The sequence below is a fragment of the Dreissena polymorpha genome, chromosome 1 (genome assembly GCF_020536995.1).
Source record: "Dreissena polymorpha isolate Duluth1 chromosome 1, UMN_Dpol_1.0, whole genome shotgun sequence".
In the NCBI taxonomy this organism is placed as follows: domain Eukaryota; kingdom Metazoa; phylum Mollusca; class Bivalvia; order Myida; family Dreissenidae; genus Dreissena; species Dreissena polymorpha.
Genome location: NC_068355.1, coordinates 56,263,987 through 56,288,648, shown reverse-complemented (window position 1 = coordinate 56,288,648; position 24,662 = coordinate 56,263,987). Strand labels below are relative to the sequence as shown.

The 24,662-nt window shown below is 36.1% G+C and overlaps 1 long non-coding RNA gene across 1 annotated transcript; it reads right to left on the bottom strand.

Annotated features, from left to right (window-relative positions):
• Positions 1 to 6,972: 6,972 nt before the first annotated feature.
• Positions 6,973 to 24,425, bottom strand: LOC127881758 (uncharacterized). The gene is made up of 3 exons (XR_008050258.1): positions 24,064 to 24,425; positions 9,082 to 10,481; positions 6,973 to 8,258 (listed from the first exon to the last, which is right to left on the bottom strand). It is a non-coding gene; the product is annotated as an uncharacterized LOC127881758 (long non-coding RNA).
• Positions 24,426 to 24,662: the final 237 nt, after the last annotated feature.

The window sequence follows — 24,662 nt, the reverse complement described above, 5'->3', positions numbered from 1 at the left end:
CAACATGGGGGCTTAATCGCCCTACCGCCGTATAAACAAAAGCGCAATCACAGAGGCGTGAAATATTATTGTGTTTAGCAGTGATAGATTATGGGCGTGACTAAACATGATTCGACTCCGACTTAAAACTTAAATTGTTGTCGGCATTACACAATGCATCTTAAATGTCACACTTGGTCAGATGTTTGACTTTTCTAAATGTCATTAATGAGCTGAACACGCGACCAATTAAGACGCTGATTACAATCGGACCGTCATCACAAAACTGTTAATCACTTAAAATGACATGCTAGTTCAGAAAAAGATACTAAAACAGTATCGCAGTTTTATGTTTTATTTTCATTTGCCTTCAACACCCTCGATGTGTAACTCTGTGTGGTCACAAGCTTACAGCTCGCGTGCGACCAATGGCAACGTCTTTTCACTGCGGTGAGTATCACACGAGATACACGCAGTCCTCATGGAAAGTTTATACAGCAAAGAAATATCGATTCAATACTAAGCTATCAACGCTTAACTGTGTGATTGTAACAATCACGGAGCTTTACGTCATGTGTGTACATGTACTACAATTCGGTTACGCGTTTATTTTATTTACATTGTTTAACAACATTTGATTTTTTAAACAAAATAAATGTCTGCGTAACAAGAAAATAGCATTTTTGGTGCGAAATAAGTATGTAAATATACATAAACATAAGGTTTATGTCATAAGGTAAACATTTAACTCTTGAAACGGCACTGGTTCGAAAATCCGGAAGATTCGTTAATCCGGAAATTTCTGCCGAAACGGACGTGCCCGGATAAACGCGGGGTCACTGTATACAATTATCTTACCTATAAAGAAGTAAATGAGTATGATAATATGTATTAGAAATTCAATATTGATCGTTTTTACACAACATCACTTGATCTGTCTCTTAGTTACAAATGTGTGAAGATTTAGAAGTAAACACACACATGACATTTGAAAATGTATCATATCAAAACAACTGTCAAACTATGTGTAATTTTAATGCACACACAATCTGTAGCATGAATACACTATTTTTGCAACAACTGCCAAAATATCTTTTCTTTTTAACCAAACATGGTTTGCGCTTCTAAAAATATGTGATAAATTGTTGTTTTGTTACTTCCAAATAGTTAACATTTTCGACATAGTTTTTTTTACAACTGCCGCAATTTTCAGACTCACCTAACAATACTTTTTTCAATTTGAAACAACAATAAAATCTGTTAAAATCACTTGATATTTACACACACACTACTGACTGTCTACAAACTGTAGGGCTCAAACGTTTCAAGTTGTAATCTAATGGTCTTTGATGGGAATGCCCAATCAATTGGGGCCAATTTCCAATCAGTTGTAAGCCTGTGACACAATCATCAGAGGGCTTTTTGAGAAGGCAATAATGCAAGCACTTATAGAGAGTTAGATAACTGAATGAATGAAATGTCAAATAAGACGCAGATGCAACAATTCTAGTTGTTTTATTTGTTTTACCACCATGTGAAATTTGATTATTTCTGCAAACATAAAGATTACACTATAAAGTAATGACAATAATTAATTTGAGTAATGCAATAATCTTATTCTGCAACGTCAACAGCAGCAGCAGTAGGAGCAGTAACAGCATTAAAATCATCAGCAGCTTTATTGTGCACCAACATCCCCATTACAATTAGAGTGTTAATATAGTCATATTAGGAAAACTGCCGCTCCTACGGAGGCCATGTTTTTGAACAAACAGGAACCCTTTTCCAAAATTAGCCGAGCTATCATTAGAGCAAATCTTCAGACCAGGTTCCATGAAGATTGAACTGAGATTGGTTTCACTATAGACATATAAGGAAAACTGCAACACCCCCTGGCGGCTATGTTTTTCAACGTACCGTAACCATTTTCAAACTCAGCCGAGATGTCAACAGTACAAATGTTCTGACCAAGTTCCATGAATATTGGACTATAAATGTGCACTCTAGAGTGTTAAAAATGTTTCACGTTAGCCATATACGGAAAACTGCCCCGCCCCCTGGTGGCCGTGATTTTGAACGGACATGAACCATTTTTAAACTCAGCTGAAATATCATAAGAACAAATGTTCTGACCACGTTTAATGAAGATTGGAATATAAATGTGAATCCTAGAGTGTTAACAAGGTTTAACTATAGCTATTCTTGGAAAACTGCCCCGATCATTGGTGGACATATTTCTTTAACGGACCAGAATGCTTTTCAAACTGAACCGAGCTATCATTGAGTCAAATGTTATGACCAAGTTTTATAAAGATCGGACTATAAGTGTGACTTCTAGAGTGTTAACAAGGTTTTACTATAGCCATATAAGCAAAACTGCCACACCCCTGTCAGCCATGTTTTTAAACAAAACTAACCATTTTAGAACTCAGCTGATATATCATTAGAACACATGTTCTGACCACGTTTCATAATTATTGGACTAAAAATAAGACTTCTATAGTGTTAACAATATTTTACCATAGCCATATAACGAAATCTCCCACGCCCCTGGCGGCGACGCTTTTCAACTGACCGAAACCATTTTCAACGTCAGCCAAGATATTATTGGGACACTTGTTCTGGAAAAGTTTCATGTAAATTGGACAATACATGTAACTTCTAGAGTGTTAACAAGCTTTTGCTTTTATTTGACATCGTGACCTAGTTTTTGACCTCACGTGACCAAGGATCGAACTCGACCAAAATATCATTGGGACAAATCATCTGACCAAGTTTTATGAGTGTTATCAGGGCAAAATATTGACGACACACGACGGACAAAAGGTGATCCCAAAAGCTCACCATAAGCACGTTGTGCTCAGGTGAGCTAAAGAAGATCCCTTTTTACAAAAACATCAAACATAAATGATATGGATATATAATGACACATTGGTCTTATAAATTGTGGATTCTTCACAAAGTATAAGCAAAACACTTTAAACGATTTAAGTCAAATTAAAAGACGAGTGGCAATCTGTCAGACAAGAAACTCATTGTAATGTCTGGGTAAATTCAACAAATGTCATAGAATTCCTCAGCTATGAATGAGAGATGCTTCAAACTAGCTGACAGGATTTCATGTCAACAAAAAGTGATATAAAAAATGATGATCATTTAAATAATTTGAGTTAGAAAACAGACACAGTAAATCTGGTAAGTTGTGTATTATGCAAGAGCCATAACTCGTAAGTGCTTAATACCCACTGGGAGGTTGTCAAACATGATTTAAGTACGTTCTGACTTATGGCCCATAAGTTACAAATATATTATTAAAATAATAGTGTGTGTATCATCATCAAACTTGGTGACAATGCATATAATCCATCAAGCAAATGCTGACAACAATCAACAGACGAAAAACAATCAAAACACTTGATTGCAGCATATGCTGACCCATGTCCAGATAGTGATAATACACGTAAAACTCCACGTTCCTATCATTTTACCTTCATAACATTGGACTATCCTTCCTTTTAACGTATAAACTGCTCTAGGTCTAAACTAAAAAGAAATAGTAATAATGGCCTTAGTATCATCAAGAAATAGGTATTTTATTACACAAGACACTCTTTTCACGCATGTTTATTCGAATAGAGTATTTTCTGATTTTTTTCATTCTTTTTTTCTTGTTTGTATACACCTAGAAGTAGCATTTCATGAAATCTCTTTGAAGTGGCTTAAAATCGTATGCAGTGGTCGGCTGAAAACATACACTCAAGAGTAAGTATGTTTTTTGAAAAAGTTTTGTCCCCAATAGTTGGTTCTTACTTGTTATTGAGTCTCTGTATGAATACGCTTTACAATTTAAATAATATGTTATCACGTAATGAGAAAGATTGCTTCTGTCTTTAATTGTTAGCGCCAATAAATAATGGCGAAACGTAATTGCATTCTACGCATTTTACTGCAGTGAACTGATGTCAGCAAACTTATAGAGAATAACAAGTTACTGTCATATCGATGTGTGAATATATCAGCTGAGGCTTAGAATACAAGAACAGTGAGCTTCTGATGTTACACAACGATAGGGCAGGGACCTATTGCTCTGTTTATCATACCTCTACGTCAATATTTTAAACGAAATAATATAATATAATCTCTATGACGCTTCGTTTTTAGCGTGAATAAATATAATGTTTAAAGTTTGACGTTTTAATAATTACGTCATACGCACTAGCGTTTATTATTTTTAAAGCGTGTTTTTAGCTGTTGTGTTGCTTTTAGTGTCTTAAATATATAGCATCTTTGTATACAATTATTTGTTTAGTTGAATCTGACTCTTGTTTAACCAAAAATGATCAATCTATAGTTGATTCCGAGTAATATGACCTACCTCAAAACATGACGTGATATTAAAGTAATTTATCAGGCAGCGTTACACCAGGCAAATATCAATGTAGTGGTATAATAAAAAAGGCTTCACAGGTATTATCAATTTCAGACAAGGAGACAGGACCGAGCGCATCAATTTTGCTTCCGGTGATAATAATTTCTGCAGCAGCAGCGTCCGTTGTTTTGGTGACGTTACTGGCAATGTGTTTATGTCGCCTAAAAGCGAGGCGGAACTTAAAATCTGCGTCAAACGGAAACGTTAGTGTCGTCACGCGGTTCATTCACAGACAGATCGTTACCACCAACGCATTTAAGCCGAGTCTTGTTTTATCTGAGACATTGTGTTGTATCAAAGATCTCGCAAAGATCTCGTACGACATTTTTAGTTACGACGTAATTTTGCAGTTTGTAACATAGTATCTTTAATGTGATCTGTATGTACCTGATATAAAAGAGCTTGTGGAATTACAAAAAACTTTATGCAATGTCATAATTAGATTCGAAATAGATATTGGTACTTTATACAATGTCATCATAAGATTTGCAATATTTATTGGTACTTTGGACGCGCACTGTTTCGAAAATAAAGATATCGCGCTGTGTATTTTCCCTACGATGGTGAATATTATTTGTTGCCCTTAATTTCGTGGATATAAGAATAAGAGTACCTCAATACTCAATATACAGACGTTATAACACAGCGCTGTCTTTCTATCTATCTGTCCATGCCAACCTTTCTCTTGATTTGTGCGTATTTATTTAACGGAATGTTGTTAACTTATTTGTCATTTGTTATATGAATCTCGCTCTAGGAATATCGGGATTGGTGCATGTGCTTAAAGTGTCGTCCCAGTTTATCCTGTACGGGCTGCACAGACTAATCATGGACGAGACTTTGCGATGTTATGGTATTTTTTTGTTTGAATGAAGTTTCTTCTTAATATAAATCCAGTTTATTTTTGGAAAGTCACGTCCCTGATTAGTTTATGCAGACTGCACAGGCTAATCTGGGACGACACTTAACGTACATGCATTAAGCCCTGTTTTCACAGAACGTTGCTTATATAATGATGTATTGATATACATGTATATATTTTTCATGGTGTTTTTAATTGTTTCTACAATTGATTGTTCAAATTGTTTATGTATGTTAATATAAATTTTAAGTATGTTGATGTATATACATTCATCCCATTTTTATACCGACATTGACGGTATAACACCCTGTGGAATAAACTAGCTTGTCTCCCACTTTGTTGAATATACCTGTCAAGTGCACGGATTACTTTTTATTCAACCACTGAATTATATTCCATAAGAAATTTGTAGAGTCGAGAAACCTTTGGCTTTGAATTTATAAATACGAACTTCAACCTTAAGATCTAATCGTAAGAAATAATTTTTCGCCATCCGTATAATGAATAAGCTGATTGATTGCGTGATAAAATGACATACTTATTGCGTCATTTGTGTGATGTCAACATTAGGTTTACACGAAACAAGTATGCGATGTCTGGAAATAAAACATTGAAAACGCGCTTTTATTTCGTGTTTATGTATCATAGATGTATTTATGAAAAAGGGCATATTCTATTTACCACTCACCTCGGATGGAACCGGTGAGACGAAGGATTTAGATCTACATGTAGATCTAGCTTATTCGTGTTATTGATGTTCAACATGTGCGTGCCTGTTTCAGTATTTGGCTGTGAAATTGTGTGTGTAAAGCATACTGATGGATGTGTATTTTGATTCAGTAGTCTATTCGAATTGTTTTGCTTTAAGATGTAAGTAAACGTAAGGGTATTTTCTTTGATGAATAAACTTTGTCTTTGTGATTTTATCAAATAAAGTCTATTCAGTTAGAATAACCCGTTTGCAACAAGTGTTTCAAAGCTTAATATAATTAAAACGGATTATCTTTTGCTTGGGTCGCAAACTACAGAATGTGAAGGCTAGATCTAGACGCCATCAAAATCTGTGCAGCGTCCATGAACAAATAAGGCGAGTATAGTTTTTTTGATACTTTATGTTTAGAACGACTCTGTGTGTAAATCTACATGTACATGTATGTTGACATCGACATTATTTTGTCAGGAGCAATCGCCACCATATTTGATTTTGATCATTTTCTTTCGAAAATACAATTAATGAAATCTTCTTTTCGCGGTCGTAATGTGTTACATTTTGCTAGCTGCGTAAAATTGAATCGAGGCATATGGTGATGTTTATTCTCGTTTTACAGTTTTTGTGTGAAGTTTTAAAAGACTATTTTGCGTACAGTAACAAATACATTCTATATCACTATGCATGGTTACATTCGTTAGATTTTAAGCGCTTTTAGGAATGGATTAAAATTATTGTTAAGGTAATTAGATCTATTTATGTTAAATGTCACGTTGAAAAAAATTAAAATGGGATAAATGGAATACTAGGATACGCGTTGAATACAGAGAAGTTTATGTTGCTAGGCTCAAAAACCGAAAGCGCTCGCCAAGGCTCGCGCTCCCGGCTTTCTAAGCCTCGCAACATAAACGTCTCTGTATTCAACGCTAACCTAGTATTCTCTAGGTATATGTTAATATATTACGGTACTTGTCAAATATTTTTCGTCCAGGTTATGTCAAATATTTATTTTAAAATATGTTAAAATGTTCATGCATTTTATGGTTATTATTTTACACAATAACAGATAGCACACAGCATTAATAGAATTATGTATTTGTTAATTTGTATTATGCATTAGCCACAGTGTGTGAGACGTCCTGTCAGATATTTTGATGCGATTCACCCCCTTTCTTTACATCAGCCTTTCATTTACAGCTGAACGAATCAAATAGGCGCGTGATTTATATTAATTATAGCATCTTTGAACTGTTTCTCTTCGGAGTGCAGACCGCAAACAGCAGGATTTAAACAAAATATTAATTGTAAATTTGTATTTGCCGGCAATAGCATTAAGTATACAAAATCGTAAAAACAATTTTCAAAATAAATATGTTTTATGAATGCAATATATAATTGAGCGGATTTTCAAATCACAATCACACCATTTAAAGTCGGTCAAAATCTATTCATAGCTTATGTTTATAATGTTTGTATATCATACCGACAATAAATAAATATTGATTTGATTCAAAATTGAATTTCTACATAAATAACAATACATAATAGTTTTACTAATGAAAGCAATGAACACGTCAATAAGGAAGCCTCGTTCTGGGAAAACTGGTTCTGAATTCATGAGCGTAAAGTCTCGTCCCAGATAAGATTAGACAGTGCCTTAACTGGATTTTCGCTAAGAAGATACTTCTTTTAAACAAAAATTACCATCACAGCGGAAAGTGTCATCCCTGATTATCCAGGGCGGACTGCACGTGCTAATCTGGGACGACACTTAATGCATATGCATTTAACCCAGTTTTCCCAGAACGAGGCGAAATGTTATATAAACACTACTTTTTCTTCGGTTTTTATTTTATCAAAAAACTTCTGAGCTCCCCATAATTGGGAGTTATATCTTCATTAAACGTCAACGACTTAACGTGCGAAAGCGAAGTCTCAGTCACGCTAAAAGTGTCTGGTTCACACCTAAGGCACGTATAAAATCCAAGAGTAATATTTTATCATTCGAGATCGAACATAGCACATTTTCCGCCGGAAATGCGCAATGTGGTGACTTCCGGTGAAGAACGTGATTCGAGATCGTTTGAAACTAATTCCCGCAATCGTGAGATCACATGGGAAAGATTTCAATTAAAGTAGCAGTAACTTCCGGTTGAATTCTTCGGCCCAGTGTTCTATGGAGAAGGCAAGCAACTTGTTCAGAAGACGACCAGGCTATTCAGCGTGGCGTGTGTAAAACGCGGCTCTACGATGGGACCCGTAACCTCCTTGTACTCCACCTGTAAAACACGCACGTGATTTATGAAACGGACGAATGCAGCGGAATAAAACGCTACTGCATATATAGTCGCTCAGGGAAAACTAGGGCAGTTGCCCCCGTATTCCCAGAGCGAGACTCATATTGTATTTACAAACAGATTTGCGCCGTTGGTTATTTACATGACATGTGCATTACACTGTTGGTGTCTTTATATGTATAATGCAGTTAAACCGTGGGTCGTAATAAAGGAAATTACATGTCAACTAAGACTTAATATAACAACAGTAAAATAACAACAAAATTTCAATAATATAGACTGTTCGTGTGTCTTAAAATTGAAATGTGAACACAGGCCCACGAAGGTATTCCAGAAAAATGCAAGTACAAACTTTAAAATATGGTTTTTGCACGGCATTTCCCAGAAATATACATAAAATGTACATGTTTTAAAACGAGATATATTTCCTATGTTAACGTATGTATGTATCGGGCAAACATAATGATCATTTATATACATTTGTATTCATTATCAGATAAAAAGTGTGCAATTTTGAACACCACCTAAGATTTATGATCCAATAGCATTTATTAAAAAATAAGTTACAATTAAGTTGATAAGTAGTGCACCCTACGCGTCAAACAATATGTACACATGTGGTCTGTATAAGCAAACCGACCATTTTAAAACTTAGGGATAAGATATAACTTATATAAGATGCTATAATACCAATGTTTTGTGTATGCAAAAATGACATGTAATGTACATTTCAAACATGGTAAAATAACTGAGAAAAAAAGAAGAAACCAAAATGTTCCTTAAACACGACCCCGAAAATAAATACCTGTATGGCGAACTCGGTCCGCGTGAGCACGCGCTCGGTGACCCACTACCCCAGTCCCTTCCGGTCGTCCCGGTTGAGCATCACCTAGAGCAAGCCGTCGCAAAGGGCGGCAACTCCATGTGGCTGCTCGGAATGCTGAGTAACCCTCTAGCACTTGTCCTCTAGAATTGCCATCGTTGTCAAGGGATAGTAGTTGGTCTCTATCGGACGTTGTCGGTTATTTCGCCTGCCCATCAACGTGAATCCGTTCTGGTCGGTGAAGAAAATGTCTCCGTTATCTGCGTCCGTCTGCAGGCGCATGATGAAGAAGATGTCTTCGTTATCTACGTCCGTCTGCAGGCGCATGATGATGTCGGTATTCACCAGCGACGGCTCAATATTCAAGTCGATTTATTCGTGATGAACACCGACGTCGCCTTGACGTCATCCACGTTGTAAATGGAGAATTTCTGTAAAAATCCGGATATGTAGGTCAAACTGACTTTCGTGAAAACCTTTTCACTGGTAACTTTGATCTTTGGTGCTGTTTCGTACAAAACGTCGATCTCTTGGGCCTTACCCTAAAGCTCGAACAAGTGGGCGCTGCTCTTTCCCGGGATGTATTTATAGAACTTGGATCTCAACACCGTATATTTGTCAGTCTTCTTAGCGTTTAAGCTCTCTAGATTGCCCGACCAAGCTTCAAACTGTACTTCAATCAAATCTTTTTCAATTCATATGTATTTCATTGAGCTTTAGTTGTTTTCGTCAAAAATTAAAACGCTTGATTCGACCGCGCCGTTCTGGCCTGTTGCTGACTTTGAGATTGTAAATGTCTGGACCTTAAGTTAACAGTTGTACAGAAAATGACAAAATACTCAGTCCATTATGTGTGGGATGAGTGGGTTCGAACGCCTGGTACTGCGTTATGTTTCCTTCTTCATCCGTTACCACTACATTACCCTGAGCAATGCATACGCATACAACGTCCTCGCGTGCTCAGCCGGATTCGCAGCTACGATTTTTAAATATTCACCCTTTAATTTCAGTTCGTTCAACAGCAGAAGAGATCTCGGACACTCCTGGTCGACGCTTTGTTTTAGTGCATTTGTTGAGCTTACAGATCCATTAATGAGCACGAGACCGAGAGCGGACGCCAATGCTTCCCGCGCCTGTCGGATCGCGTTGGTAAGCCGCTCCTCGTAGTCTGAGACGACTAACGGAAGTGACGCCCCGGAAGAATACCCGAAAGGGTCGTTTATCAAGGCATTGACGGGCTTGATGCCAAGATTTTTCTCCACCCACTGGTGTCCCTCTATAAGTTGGTCGATGGCAGGTTAGTTGTGTGTAACCGCCTCGTCCGGCATCAAACAGCCGCTCAGAACCACCTTCAGCTGACCTCAACGTGTCAGGTTCGGCATCTGAACAAGACGATTTGTTAAATGTCATACTTGAGACGAATGTATTGCAATGCTTTTGTTGAAACAATAGTGGATACTCTCAAAACAGTAATAGTGGCCGCATACATTTTGCTTTTATGGAATTTTTCATTTTAAGGAAGTCCCTCCTAAACGGAAATCCAGTCTAGGCGGACTGTGTATTCCCTGATTAGAATGTGCGGTCTACACAGGCTAATCCGGGACGACACTTACGCACATGCATTAAGCCCCGTGTTCCCAGAGCGAAGCTGACTTGTTAGTAGTAACTGATCGTTAGTGGTGTCGGGGATATCTCTGAACCAGTGCTCCAGAAAAACTACTTTCGCTCACTGGAACGTCATGTTCCGGTTCGCCGTCAGGAAGCTCACTATATTCCGGAACACCTCTGTCAGGTAAAATGATGATATGATTAAATTGAAGCTATATGTTAAATTAAAAACAACAACAGCATATTGACTAAAACATCACTGCATGCCTTTTAAAATGAGATTTTATTGCTTAACATGTGTTCACTATGCTGTTAATTACAATATTGCATGTTATGCTTCACTATTCGTGTTGTCTATTTAACATTGACTTTACCGGTAACTAAATTTGAAACCATATATACACATGTATTATAGAAGAATATGAACAAAATATGAAATATCAACAAGCGTCCCTTATTAGCCTTGCGAAATGCACAATCTTATCTGGGACGACGCTTTACGCACATGTATTAAGCCCAGTCTTCCCCGAACGAGACTCAAACCGCTCTCGAACGCGGCGAGATAAATAGTATCTTTTTCTTCGAAAAGTCGGGCTTAAATCATTAACATTCGCCCATATGCTTCGTGGTAGGTTTTCATTGATATTAAATGAACACAACAACATGCAAGTACTTTGAAATAAAAGCACATTACTGTTCAGCCAACAATGCCAGTTACAACTTACATGTGTGGGTTGCAATACATAATTGATGTTGTGTACGATATAAGCTATGAAAGTTCCACGTTATATCAGACGATCCCGAGTTCTTACAAAATAGTGACTTTTATTAAAAAATAGTAGTAGTACATTTTTTGAAGCAGGAAGTTGAAGGGGCGCTGATGCGTATTAGTTTTTACAATTAATTTTAAATATACCTCGAGGTTTAAATTCTGATTCAATACTTTTCATGGTTATGTGCGAATGTCTATATGAGCTTCTTTTTAGGAATACTGGGCTTTTCTTCCTTGAAACGTAACATTCCATAAAAGAGAGAAGTGTAGTCCGTGATTAGTGGTGTTTTCTTTCTGACATTATCTTCGAAATACCAAATTATTTAATATATCTATTGAATTATTGTAAGTTTGTTTCAGACTCAGAAGCCTTTTTTTTAACCGAACGCAACCGCATACTCTTTAATTTTACCATTTTACTTATTTGAATATGATTTTAATCATTGATTACATCCCTTATACTTTGGAATATGTAACCGAAAACAAACGCAATATTATGAACGCATTAATTTAAGCAAAAAAGGTGTCCTTTATGTAACAATTTTATAATTATATGAGTCTCGCTCTAGGAAAACGGGACTTAAAGCATGTGCGTAATTTGTCGTCCCAGATTAAAATGGTCAGTCCGCACAGGATAATCAGTGAAGACACATTCCGCTTTTATGGATTTTTTTGTTAAAAGGAAGTCCATTCTTAGCGAAAAATTGAGTAAAGACGGAAAAAGTCGTCCCTGATTAGCCTGCGCGGACTACACAGGTTAACCCATATAGATAGATAGATTTATTTCAACATAAAATGCATAAATTTACATGGCAGCATGTTATATGCACACAATTAGTAATAAAAAACAACCTGCATGTATAAACAAAGCCATGTCAATCAACATTATACGTTAAGGATTGCACAATAAAGGGTTTGCAATTAAACCCTTATTTCCATTGTGGTCCTTTAGTTATAATATTGTATGACATAGGAGACAACGTTTTATATCACAGTATATAGTAATATCACAGTGAATAATAATGAAAGACATGTAACATATTTAAGTTACACTAACCTAAATGCATAGAATATATTCTGATAAGTTCTAGACTAGACAATTATTAAGAAGTTATCACAATTTAAGTGTTTAAAAATTAACATAAATTATTTGCCAAGCTAAAGAATAATCATACAGCAACTAGATAAGACACAATAAATCTATCTATATTGACATTCAAGTTAAATCAACAGTAAACAATCTTAAAGAGATGCACATTAAAAATCTATCTGGCTTAAAAAATGCTCCCTAACACTGTGTTTAAAAGATGGAATACTTTTGGCATCTCTGATATGCTCAGGAAGAGAGTTCCAGAGAGTACACCCATTGAAAGCAAATGACTTTTTGCCAGAACCCTTGACCCTTGGAATGGCAAACCTATTGCAATCATCCATGTTTAGATCAGTATTAGGAGAGTCTGACTGTGTTCTTACTCTGAACCTAGTATTCTTATTGTGAATATTACTGACTGGAGTAAAATTATCTTCCATATAAAGCGGAGCCAACTTAGAGCTTATTTTAAAAACATGACAAAGTGTGATCTGGTTTACTCGACTTTCAATAGGCAACCAGTTAAGTCTAGTAAAATGTTCTTTACCAATGTGAGACCTAGGATGTAAATTTAATATGAACCTGATAAGTTTATTTTGGGTGACCTGTAACTTGTTTTTTAACATTTGAGTTAAACCAGTGTACCAAACAGAGCAACTGAAGTCAAAGTGGCACTGAATTAAAGACAAGACTAGAAGCCTTCTAGTATCTGTGGATAAAAATTCCTTTTTTCGATATAAAAACTTTAACCTTGCATTGGCCTTCTTGATGACTGACTCTGCCATAGAAGTAAAAGACAAATTTTGATCAATTGTAACCCCTAAATACTTGACTGATGATGTAGATGAAATGGGTGTTCCATCACATGAAATATTTAGAAAGGATTGTGACCTGAGTTTCTGCCGTGAACCAAACAGAATTGATTCGGTCTTACCTAGGTGCAATGACAGTTTGTTGTCAATTAACCATATGAATTAATCTAGAACGTGGCTCAATTTATACTAACGACTTCATCGCTGCGAGTAAAAGCCCTCAAAGGTCACAATATACTAAATAGTTTCCCTATATAATTCAATGTAAAAGCGACAACTTTGAGCGAAAATAAATGCAACATTTTGCACATAGAGACCCCCATAACCATACCTTTTCTTAAAGGCCATTCTAAGCGGAATCGATTTATGCAATAAAAAAGATATGTCATGTTCAAACCAAAAAAGAACTTGACGCTAATCAAAATCGACTGTTTTTGCAACTTTTTTTTCGGCCGTTTCTTAGTGGAATGTAACCCTTTTCAGTGCAATGCTTTACTAAAGTCTCCAAGTTTATCATATTTCAGGGATTCGGTCGTGAACACCTATTTATGCCCTACCATTATCTCAGAAGATAAAACCCGAACAATATTTTAAGATGTAAAACATGCCTTCGAGTCAACTATGATATTTTTTTAGAGAGTACAGCCCTACATGAAACGAGTATTTAGTATATTGTAACCTATAAGACAACATTTACTGTTAACATCGCGAAAAATAAGCACCTCTCGATACTTATAAACCTATTTTCTATGTGCATGCCAAATTTCAGACCGATCTTTCACGTAGAAATGCTTGAAAATGCATTTTATTATAATGCCTGATAAGCCATCTGGCTTTCGCGGTCGGAGCTTTGATTTATAACGGGCGTTCAGGAGTAAAACGATTACCCTAAATAATAACAATCGGTCAAAATACTGAAATATTGTTACAAGCGAGGTAGAAAAAGAAGTAAACAACTATTAAAACGTGTTCATGAGTTCTTTCAGCACAAATTGCTGCGATTTGAGATGCTCAAGACGAGTTTTTGTATGTTTCTTTTCTAATTTTCCTCTGAAAACGCATTTTTTTCTTAAAAACTCACACTGCTCCGTCAATTCATGACACAAACGCATTTATTCCGTGACATTTGCCAAAACGCGTAATATCCCACCCGAAAAAGGATGATTTTCTGTAAATACAGCTCCTTTGTGACTAGGCCAGGTTTGCGTATAAGACAACATTTACTGTTAACATCGCGAAAAATAAGCACCTCTCGATACTTATAAACCTATTTTCTATGTGCATGCCAAATTTCAGACCGATCTTTCACGTAGAAATGCTTGAAAATGCATTTTATTATAATTCCTGATAAGCCATCTGGCTTTCGCGGTCGGAGCTTTGATTTATAACGGGCGTTCAGGAGTAAAACGATTACCCTAAATAATAACAATCGGTCAAAATACTGAAATATTGTTACAAGCGATGTAGAAAAAGAAGTAAACAACTATTAAAACGTGTTCATGAGTTCTTTCAGCACAAATTGTTGCGATTTGAGATGCTCAAGACGAGTTTTTGTACGTTTCTTTTCTAATTTTCCTCTGAAAACGCATTTGTTTCTTAAAAACTCACACTGCTCCGTCAATTCATGACACACACGCATTTATTCCGTGACATTTGCCAAAACGCGTAATATCCCACCCGAAAAAGGATGATTTTCTGTAAATACAGCTCCTTTGTGACTAGGCCAGGTTTGCGTATTAGACAACATTTACTGTTAACATCGCGAAAAATAAGCACCTCTCGATACTTATTAACCTATTTTCTATGTGCATGCCAAATTTCAGACCGATCTTTCACGTAGAAATGCTTGAAAATGCATTTTATTATAATGCCTGATAAGCCATCTGGCTTTCGCGGTCGGAGCTTTGATTTATAACGGGCGTTCAGGAGTAAAACGATTACCCTAAATAATAACAATCGGTCAAAATACTGAAATATTGTTACAAGCGATGTAGAAAAAGAAGTAAACAACTATTAAAACGTGTTCATGAGTTCTTTCAGCACAAATTGTTGCGATTTGAGATGCTCAAGACGAGTTTTTGTACGTTTCTTTTCTAATTTTCCTCTGAAAACGCATTTTTTTCTTAAAAACTCACACTGCTCCGTCAATTCATGACACAAACGCATTTATTCCGTGACATTTGCCAAAACGCGTAATATCCCACCCGAAAAAGGATGATTTTCTGTAAATACAGCTCCTTTGTGACTAGGCCAGGTTTGCGTTTAGGTCATAATATACTTAATAGTTTCCCTATATAATTCAATGTAAAAGCGACAACTTTGAGCGAAAATAAATGCAACATTTTTTGCACATAGAGACCCCCATAATCATACCTTTTCTTAAAGGCCATTCTAAGCGGAATCGATTTATGCAATAAAAAAGATATGTCATGTTCAAACCAAAAAAGAACTTGACGCTAATCAAAATCGAACGTTTTTGCAACTTTTTTTTCGGCCGTTTCTTAGTGGAATGTAACCCTTTTCAGTGCAAGGCTTTACTAAAGTCTCCAAATTGATCATATTTCAGGGATTCGGTCGTGAACACCTATTTATGCCCTACCATTATCTCCGAAAGATAAAACCCGAACACTATATTAAGATGTAAAACATGCCTTCGAGTCAACTATGATATTTTTTTAGAGAGTACAGCCCTACATGAAACGAGTATTTAGTATATTGTAACCTATAAGACAACATTTACTGTTAACATCGCGAAAAATAAGCACCTCTCGATACTTATAAACCTATTTTCTATGTGCATGCCAAATTTCAGACCGATCTTTCACGTAGAAATGCTTGAAAATGCATTTTATTATAATGCCTGATAAGCCACCTGGCTTTCGCGGTCGGAGCTTTGATTTATAACGGGCGTTCAGGAGTAAAACGATTACCCTAAATAATAACAATCGGTCAAAATACTGAAATATTGTTACAAGCGATGTAGAAAAAGAAGTAAACAACTATTAAAACGTGTTCATGAGTTCTTTCAGCACAAATTGTTGCGATTTGAGATGCTCAAGACGAGTTTTTGTACGTTTCTTTTCTAATTATCCTCTGAAAGCGCATTTTTTTCTTAAAAACTCACACTGCTCCGTCAATTCATGACACAAACGCATTTATTCCGTGACATTTGCCAAAACGCGTAATATCCCACCCGAAAAAGGATGATTTTCTGTAAATACAGCTCCTTTGTGACTAGGCCAGGTTTGCGTTTAGGTCACAATATACTAAATAGTTTCCCTATATAATTCAATGTAAAAGCGACAACTTTGAGCGAAAATAAATGCAACATTTTGCACATAGAGACCCCCATAACCATACCTTTTCTTAAAGGCCATTCTAAGCGGAATCGATTTATGCAATAAAAAAGATATGTCATGTTCAAACCAAAAAAGAACTTGACGCTAATCAAAATCGACTGTTTTTGCAACTTTTTTTTCGGCCGTTGCTTACTGGAATGTAACCCTTTTCAGTGCAAGGCTTTACTAAAGTCTCCAAGTTTATCATATTTCAGGGATTCGGTCGTAAACACCTATTTATGCCCTACCATTATCTCCGAAAGATAAAACCCGAACAATATTTTAAGATGTAAAACATGCCTTCGAGTCAACTATGATATTTTTTAGAGAGTACAGCCCTACATGAAACGAGTATTTAGTATATTGTAACCTATAAGACAACATTTACTGTTAACATCGCGAAAAATAAGCACCTCTCGATACTTATAAACCTATTTTCTATGTGCATGCCAAATTTCAGACCGATCTTTCACGTAGAAATGCTTGAAAATGCATTTTATTATAATGCCTGATAAGCCATCTGGCTTTCGCGGTCGGAGCTTTGATTTATAACGGGCGTTCAGGAGTAAAACGATTACCCTAAATAATAACAATCGGTCAAAATACTGAAATATTGTTACAAGCGATGTAGAAAAAGAAGTAAACAACTATTAAAACGTGTTCATGAGATCTTTCAGCACAAATTGTTGCGATTTGAGATGCTCAAGACGAGTTTTTGTACGTTTCTTTTCTAATTTTCCTCTGAAAACGCATTTTTTTCTTAAAAACTCACACTGCTCCGTCAATTCATGACACAAACGCATTTATTCCGTGACATTTGCCAAAACGCGTAATATCCCACCCGAAAAAGGATGATTTTCTGTAAATACAGCTCCTTTGTGACTAGGCCAGGTTTGCGTTTAGGTCATAATATACTTAATAATTTCCCTATATAATTCAATGTAAAAGCGACAACTTTGAGCGAAAATAAATGCAACATTTTACACATAGAGACCCCCATAACCATACCTTTTCTTAAAGGCCATTCTAAGCGGAATCGATTTATGCAATAAAAAAGATATGTCATGTTCAAACCAAAAAAGAACTTGACGCTAATCAAAATCGAACGTTTTTGCAACTTTTTTTTCGGCCGTTTCTTAGTGGAATGTAACCCTTTTCAGTGCAAGGCTTTACTAAAGTCTCCAAGTTGATCATATTTCAGGGATTCGGTCGTGAACACCTATTTATGCCCTACCATTATCTCCGAAAGATAAAACCCGAACACTATTTTAAGATGTAAAACATGCCTTCGAGTCAACTATGATATTTTTTTAGAGAGTACAGCCCTACATGAAACGAGTATTTAGTATATTGTAACCTATAAGACAACATTTACTGTTAACATCGCGAAAAATAAGCACCTCTCGATACTTATAAACCTATTTTCTATGTGCATGCCAAATTTCAGACCGATCTTTCACGTAGAAATGCTTGAAAATGCATTTTATTATAATGCCTGATAAGCCATCTGGCTTTCGCGGTCGGAGCTTTGATTTATAACGGGCGTTCAGGAGTAAAACGATTACCCTAAATAATAACAATCGGTCAAAATACTGAAATATTGTTACAAGCGATGTAGAAAAAGAAGTAAACAACTATTAAAACGTGTTCATGAGTTCTTTCAGCACAAATTGTTGCGATTTGAGATGCTCAAGACGAGTTTTTGTACGTTTCTTTTCTAATTATCCTCTGAAAACGCATTTTTTTCTAAAAAAACTCACACTGCTCCGTCAATTCATGACACAAACGCATTTATTCCGTGACATTTGCCAAAACGCGTAATATCCCACCCGAAAAAGGATGATTTTCTGTAAATACAGCTCCTTTGTGACTAGGCCAGGTTTGCGTTTAGGTCACAATATACTAAATAGTTTCCCTATATAATTCAATGTAAAAGCGACAACTTTGAGCGAAAATAAATGCAACCTTTTTGCACATAGAGAACCCCATAACCATACCTTTTCTTAAAGGCCATTCTAAGCGGAATCGATTTATGCAATAAAAAAGACATGTCATGTTCAAACCAAAAAAGAACTTGACGCTAATCAAAATCGACTGTTTTTGCAACTTTTTTTTCGGCCGTTTCTTAGTGGAACGTAACCCTTTTCAGTGCAAGGCTTTACTTAAGTCTCCAAGTTGATCATATTTGAGGGATTCGGTCGTGAACACCTATTTATGCCCTACCATTATCTCCGAAAGATAAAACCCGAACAATATTTAAAGATGTAAAACATGCCTTCGAGTCAACTATGATATTTTTTTTGAGAGTACAGCCCTACATGAAACGAGTATTTAGTATATTGTAACCTATAAGACAACATTTACTGTTAACATCGCAAAAAATAAGCACCTCTTGATACTTAAAAACCTATTTTCTATGTGCATGTCAAATTTCAGACCGATCTTTCACATAGAAATGCTTGAAAATGCATTTTATTATAATGCCTGATAAGCCATCTGGCTTTCGCGGTCGGAGCTTTGATTTATAACGGGCGTTCAGGAGTAAAACGATTACCCTAAATAATAACAATCGGTCAAAATACTGAAATATTGTTACAAGCGATGTAGAAAAAGAAGTAAACAACTATGAAAACGTGTTCATGAGTTCTTTCAGCACAAATTGTTGCAATTTGAGATGCTCAAGACGAGTTTTTGTACGTTTCTTTTCTAATTTTCCTCTGAAAACGCATTTTTTTCTTAAAAACTCACACTGCTCCGTCAATTCATGACACAAACGCATTTATTCCGTGACATTTGCCAAAACGCGTAATATCCCACCCGAAAAAGGATGATTTTCTGTAAATACAGCTCCTTTGTGACTAGGCCAGGTTTGCGTTTAGGTCACAATATACTAAATAGTTTCCCTATATAATTCAATGTAAAAGCGACAACTTTGAGCGAAAATAAATGCAACATTTTGCACATAGAGACCCCCATAACCATATCTTTTCTTAAAGGCCATTCTAAGCGAAATCGATTTATGCAATAAAAAAGATATGTCATGTTCAAACCAAAAAAGAACTTGACGCTAATCAAAATCGACTGTTTTTGCAACTTTTTTTTCGGCCGTTTCTTAGTGGAATGTAACCCTTTTCAGTGCAAGGCTTTACTAAAGTCTCCAAGTTTATCATATTTCAGGGATTCGGTCGTGAACACCTATTTATGCCCTACCATTATCTCCGAAAGATAAAACCCGAACAATATTTTAAGATGTAAAACATGCCTTCGAGTCAACTATGAAATTTTTTTAGAGAGTACAGCCCTACATGAAACGAGTATTTAGTATATTGTAACCTATAAGACAACATTTACTGTTAACATCGCGAAAAATAAGCACCTCTCGATACTTATAAACCTATTTTCTATGTGCATGCCAAATTTCAGACCGATCTTTCACGTAGAAATGCTTGAAAATGCATTTTATTATAATGCCTGATAAGCCATCTGGCTTTCGCGGTCGGAGCTTTGATTTATAACGGGCGTTCAGGAGTAAAACGATTACCCTAAATAATAACAATCGGTCAAAATACTGAAATATTGTTACAAGCGATGTAGAAAAAGAAGTAAACAACTATTAAAACGTGTTCATGAGTTCTTTCAGCACAAATTGCTGCGATTTGAAATGCTCAAGACGAGTTTTTGTACGTTTCTTTTCTAATTTTCCTCTGAAAACGCTTTTTTTTTTAAACTCACACTGCTCCGTCAATTCATGACACAAACGCATTTATTCCGTGACATTTGCCAAAACGCGTAATATCCCACCGAAAAAGGATGATTTTCTGTAAATACAGCTCCTTTGTGACTAGGCCAGGTTTGCGTATAAGACAACATTTACTGTTAACGTCGCGAAAAATAAGCACCTCTCGATACTTATAAACCTATTTTCTATGTGCATGCCAAATTTCAGACCGATCTTTCACGTAGAAATGCTTGGAAATACATTTTATTATAATGCCTGATAAGCCATCAGGTTTTCGCGGTCGGAGCTTTGATTTATAACGGGCGTTCAGGAGTAAAACGATTACCCTAAATAATAACAATCGGTCAAAATACTGAAATATTGTTACAAGCGATGTAGAAAAAGAAGTAAACAACTATAAAAACGTGTTCATGAGTTCTTTCAGCACAAATTGTTGCGATTTGAGATGCTCAAGACGAGTTTTTGTACGTTTCTTTTCTAATTTTCCTCTGAAAACGCATTTTTTTCTTAAAAACTCACACTGCTCCGTCAATTCATGACACAAACGCATTTATTCCGTGACATTTGCCAAAACGCGTAATATCCCACCCGAAAAAGGATGATTTTCTGTAAATACAGCTCCTTTGTGACTAGGCCAGGTTTGCGTTTAGGTCACAATATACTAAATAGTTTCCCTATATAATTCAATGTAAAAGCGACAACTTTGAGCGAAAATAAATGCAACATTTTGCACATAGAGACCCCCATAATCATACCTTTTCTTAAAGGCCATTCTAAGCGGAATCGATTTATGCAATAAAAAAGATATGTCATGTTCAAACCAAAAAAGAACTTGACGCTTATCAAAATCGACTGTTTTTGCAACATTTTTTTCGGCCGTTTCTTAGTGGAATGTAACCCTTTTCAGTGCAAGGCTTTACTAAAGTCTCCAAGTTTATCTTATTTCAGGGATTCGGTCATGAACACCTATTTATGCCCTACCATTATCTCCGAAAGATAAAACCCGAACAATATTTTAAGATGTAAAACATGCCTTCGAGTCAACTATGATATTTTTTTAGAGAGTACAGCCCTACATGAAACGAGTATTTAGTATATTGTAACCTATAAGACAACATTTACTGTTAACATCGCGAAAAATAAGCACCTCTCGATACTTATAAACCTATTTTCTATGTGCATGCCAAATTTCAGACCGATCTTTCACGTAGAAATGCTTGAAAATGCATTTTATTATAATGCCTGATAAGCCATCTGGCTTTCGCGGTCGGAGCTTTGATTTATAACGGGCGTTTAGGAGTAAAACGAATACCCTAAATAATAACAATCGGTCAAAATACTGAAATATTGTTACAAGCGATGTAGAAAAAGAAGTAAACAACTATTAAAGCGTGTTCATGAGTTCTTTCAGCACAAATTGCTGCGATTTGAGATGCTCAAGACGAGTTTTTGTACGTTTCTTTTCTAATTTTCCTCTGAAAACGCATTTTTTTCTTAAAAACTCACACTGCTCCGTCAATTCATGACACAAACGCATTTATTCCGTGACATTTGCCAAAACGCGTAATATCCTACCCGAAAAAGGATGATTTTCTGTAAATACAGCTCCTTTGTGACTAGGCCAGGTTTGCGTATAAGACAACATTTACTGTTAACATTGCGAAAAATAAGCACCTCTTGATACTTATAAACCTATTTTCTATGTGCATGCCAAATTTCAGAACGATCTTTCACGTAGAAATGCTTGAAAATGCATTTTATTATAATGCCTGATAAGCCATCTGGCTTTCGCGGTCGGAGCTTTGATTTATAACGGGCGTTCAGGAGTAAAACGATTACCCTAAATTATAACAATCGGTCAAAATACTGAAATATTGTTACAAAGGATGTAGAAAAAGAAGTAAACAACTATTAAAACGTGTTCATGAGTTCTTTCAGCACAAATTGTTGCGATTTGAGATGCTCAAGACGAGTTTTTGTACGTTTCTTTTCTAATTTTCCTCTGAAAACGCATTTTTTTCTTAAAAACTCACACTGCTCCGTCAATTCATGACACAAAACGCATTTATTCCGTGACATTTGCCAAAACGCGTAATATCCCACCCAAAAAAGGATGATTTTCTGTAAATACAGCTCCTTTGTGACTAGGCCAGGTTTGCCTTTAGGTCACAATATACTAAATAGTTTCCCTATATAATTCAATGTAAAAGCGACAACTTTGAGCGAAAATAAATGCAACATTTTGCACATAGAGACCCCCATAACCAAACCTTTTCTTAAAGGCCATTCTAAGCGGAATCGATTTATGCAATAAAAAAGATATGTCATGTTCAAACCAAAAAAGAACTTGACGCTAATCAAAATCGACTGTTTTTGCAACTTTTTTTTCGGCCGTTTCTTAGTGGAATGTAACCCTTTTCATTGCAAGGCTTTACTAAAGTCACCAAGTTTATCATATTTCAGGGATTCGGTCGTGAACACCTATTTATGCCCTACCATTATCTCCGAAAGATAAAACCCGAACAATATTTTAAGATGTAAAACATGCCTTCGAGTCAACTATGATATTTTTTTAGAGAGTACAGCCCTACATGAAACGAGTATTTAGTATATTGTAACCTATAAGACAACATTTACTGTTAACATCGCAAAAAATAAGCACCTCTCGATACTTATAAACCTATTTTCTATGTGCATGCCAAATTTCAGACCGATCTTTCACGTAGAAATGCTTGAAAATGCATTTTATTATAATGCCTGATAAGCCATCTGGCTTTCGCGGTCGGAGCTTTGATTTATAACGGGCGTTCAGGAGTAAAACGATTACCCTAAATAATAACAATCGGTCAAAATACTGAAATATTGTTACAAGCGATGTAGAAAAAGAAGTAAACAACTATTTAAACGTGTTCATGAGTTCTTTCAGCACAAATTGCTGCGATTTGAGATGCTCAAGACGAGTTTTTGTACGTTTCTTTTCTAATTTTCCTTTGAAAACGCATTTTTTTCTTAAAAACTCACACTGCTCCGTCAATTCATGACACAAACGCATTTATTCCGTGACATTTGCCAAAACGCGTAATATCCCACCCGAAAAAGGATGATTTTCTGTAAATACAGCTCCTTTGTGACTAGGCCAGGTTTGCGTTTAGGTCACAATATACTAAATAGTTTCCCTATATAATTCAATGTAAAAGCGACAACTTTGAGCGAAAATAAATGCAACATTTTGCACATAGAGACCCCCATAACCATACCTTTTCTTAAAGGTCATTCTAAGCGGAATCGATTTATGCAATAAAAAAGATGTCATGTTCAAACCAAAAAAGAACTTGACGCTAATCAAAATCGACTAATTTTTGCAACATTTTTTTCGGCCGTTTCTTTGTGGAATGTAACCCTTTTCAGTGCAAGGCTTTACTAAAGTCTCCAAGTTTATCATATTTCAGGGATTCGGTCGTGAACACCTATTTATGCCCTACCATTATCTCCGAAAGATAAAACCCGAACAATAGTTTAAGATATAAAACATGCCTTCGAGTCAACTATGATATTTTTTTAGAGAGTACAGGCCTACATGAAACGAGTATTTAGTATATTGTAACCTAAAAGGTCATTCCATAGCCCGGATCAGCGTGGGAAAACGGGACGATAATCATGTTAACGTGCTCGTCACGTGTCGCCGCTCTCTCGTCTGCCGCGTAGCATTTGGTGGGGGATTTTGTATCGGCCGTTTGCATCTAAAGTGTAGTCAGTCTCCTTAGGAAGATCAAACGTAGAGTTTTTGCCAGTTCATGGCTATATTCTATTTCAAACGTCCTTCGTTCGCACTACTTTCAGCTTTTCTTAATGCGGCAGAATGTGTCCATGCACTTTGAGAATATAGTCCATGTGTTGCGGCGGCGCTGTTTGGTAAATCCCGGTCATCATCCATAAGCTGTGTGCAATCAGTACCGCTACCAATAGAAACACCGACACTTTCAACTTCCGCCATGGAATTCGTCGTCGCATGTTTTCATGTCGTCTGAAACAGAATGTGAATGGTAACATGTTGAATCCATGTGACATTTACAGGGGTCCCTGGGCTTGCTACTACTTCTATTCGTGCGAATAAAATTACAAAGAAAGAAAGAGCACTGTTGTTTTCTTCTTTAACAACCACTCAACACGTATTTTAATGATAACACAATATCATTATTGTGGT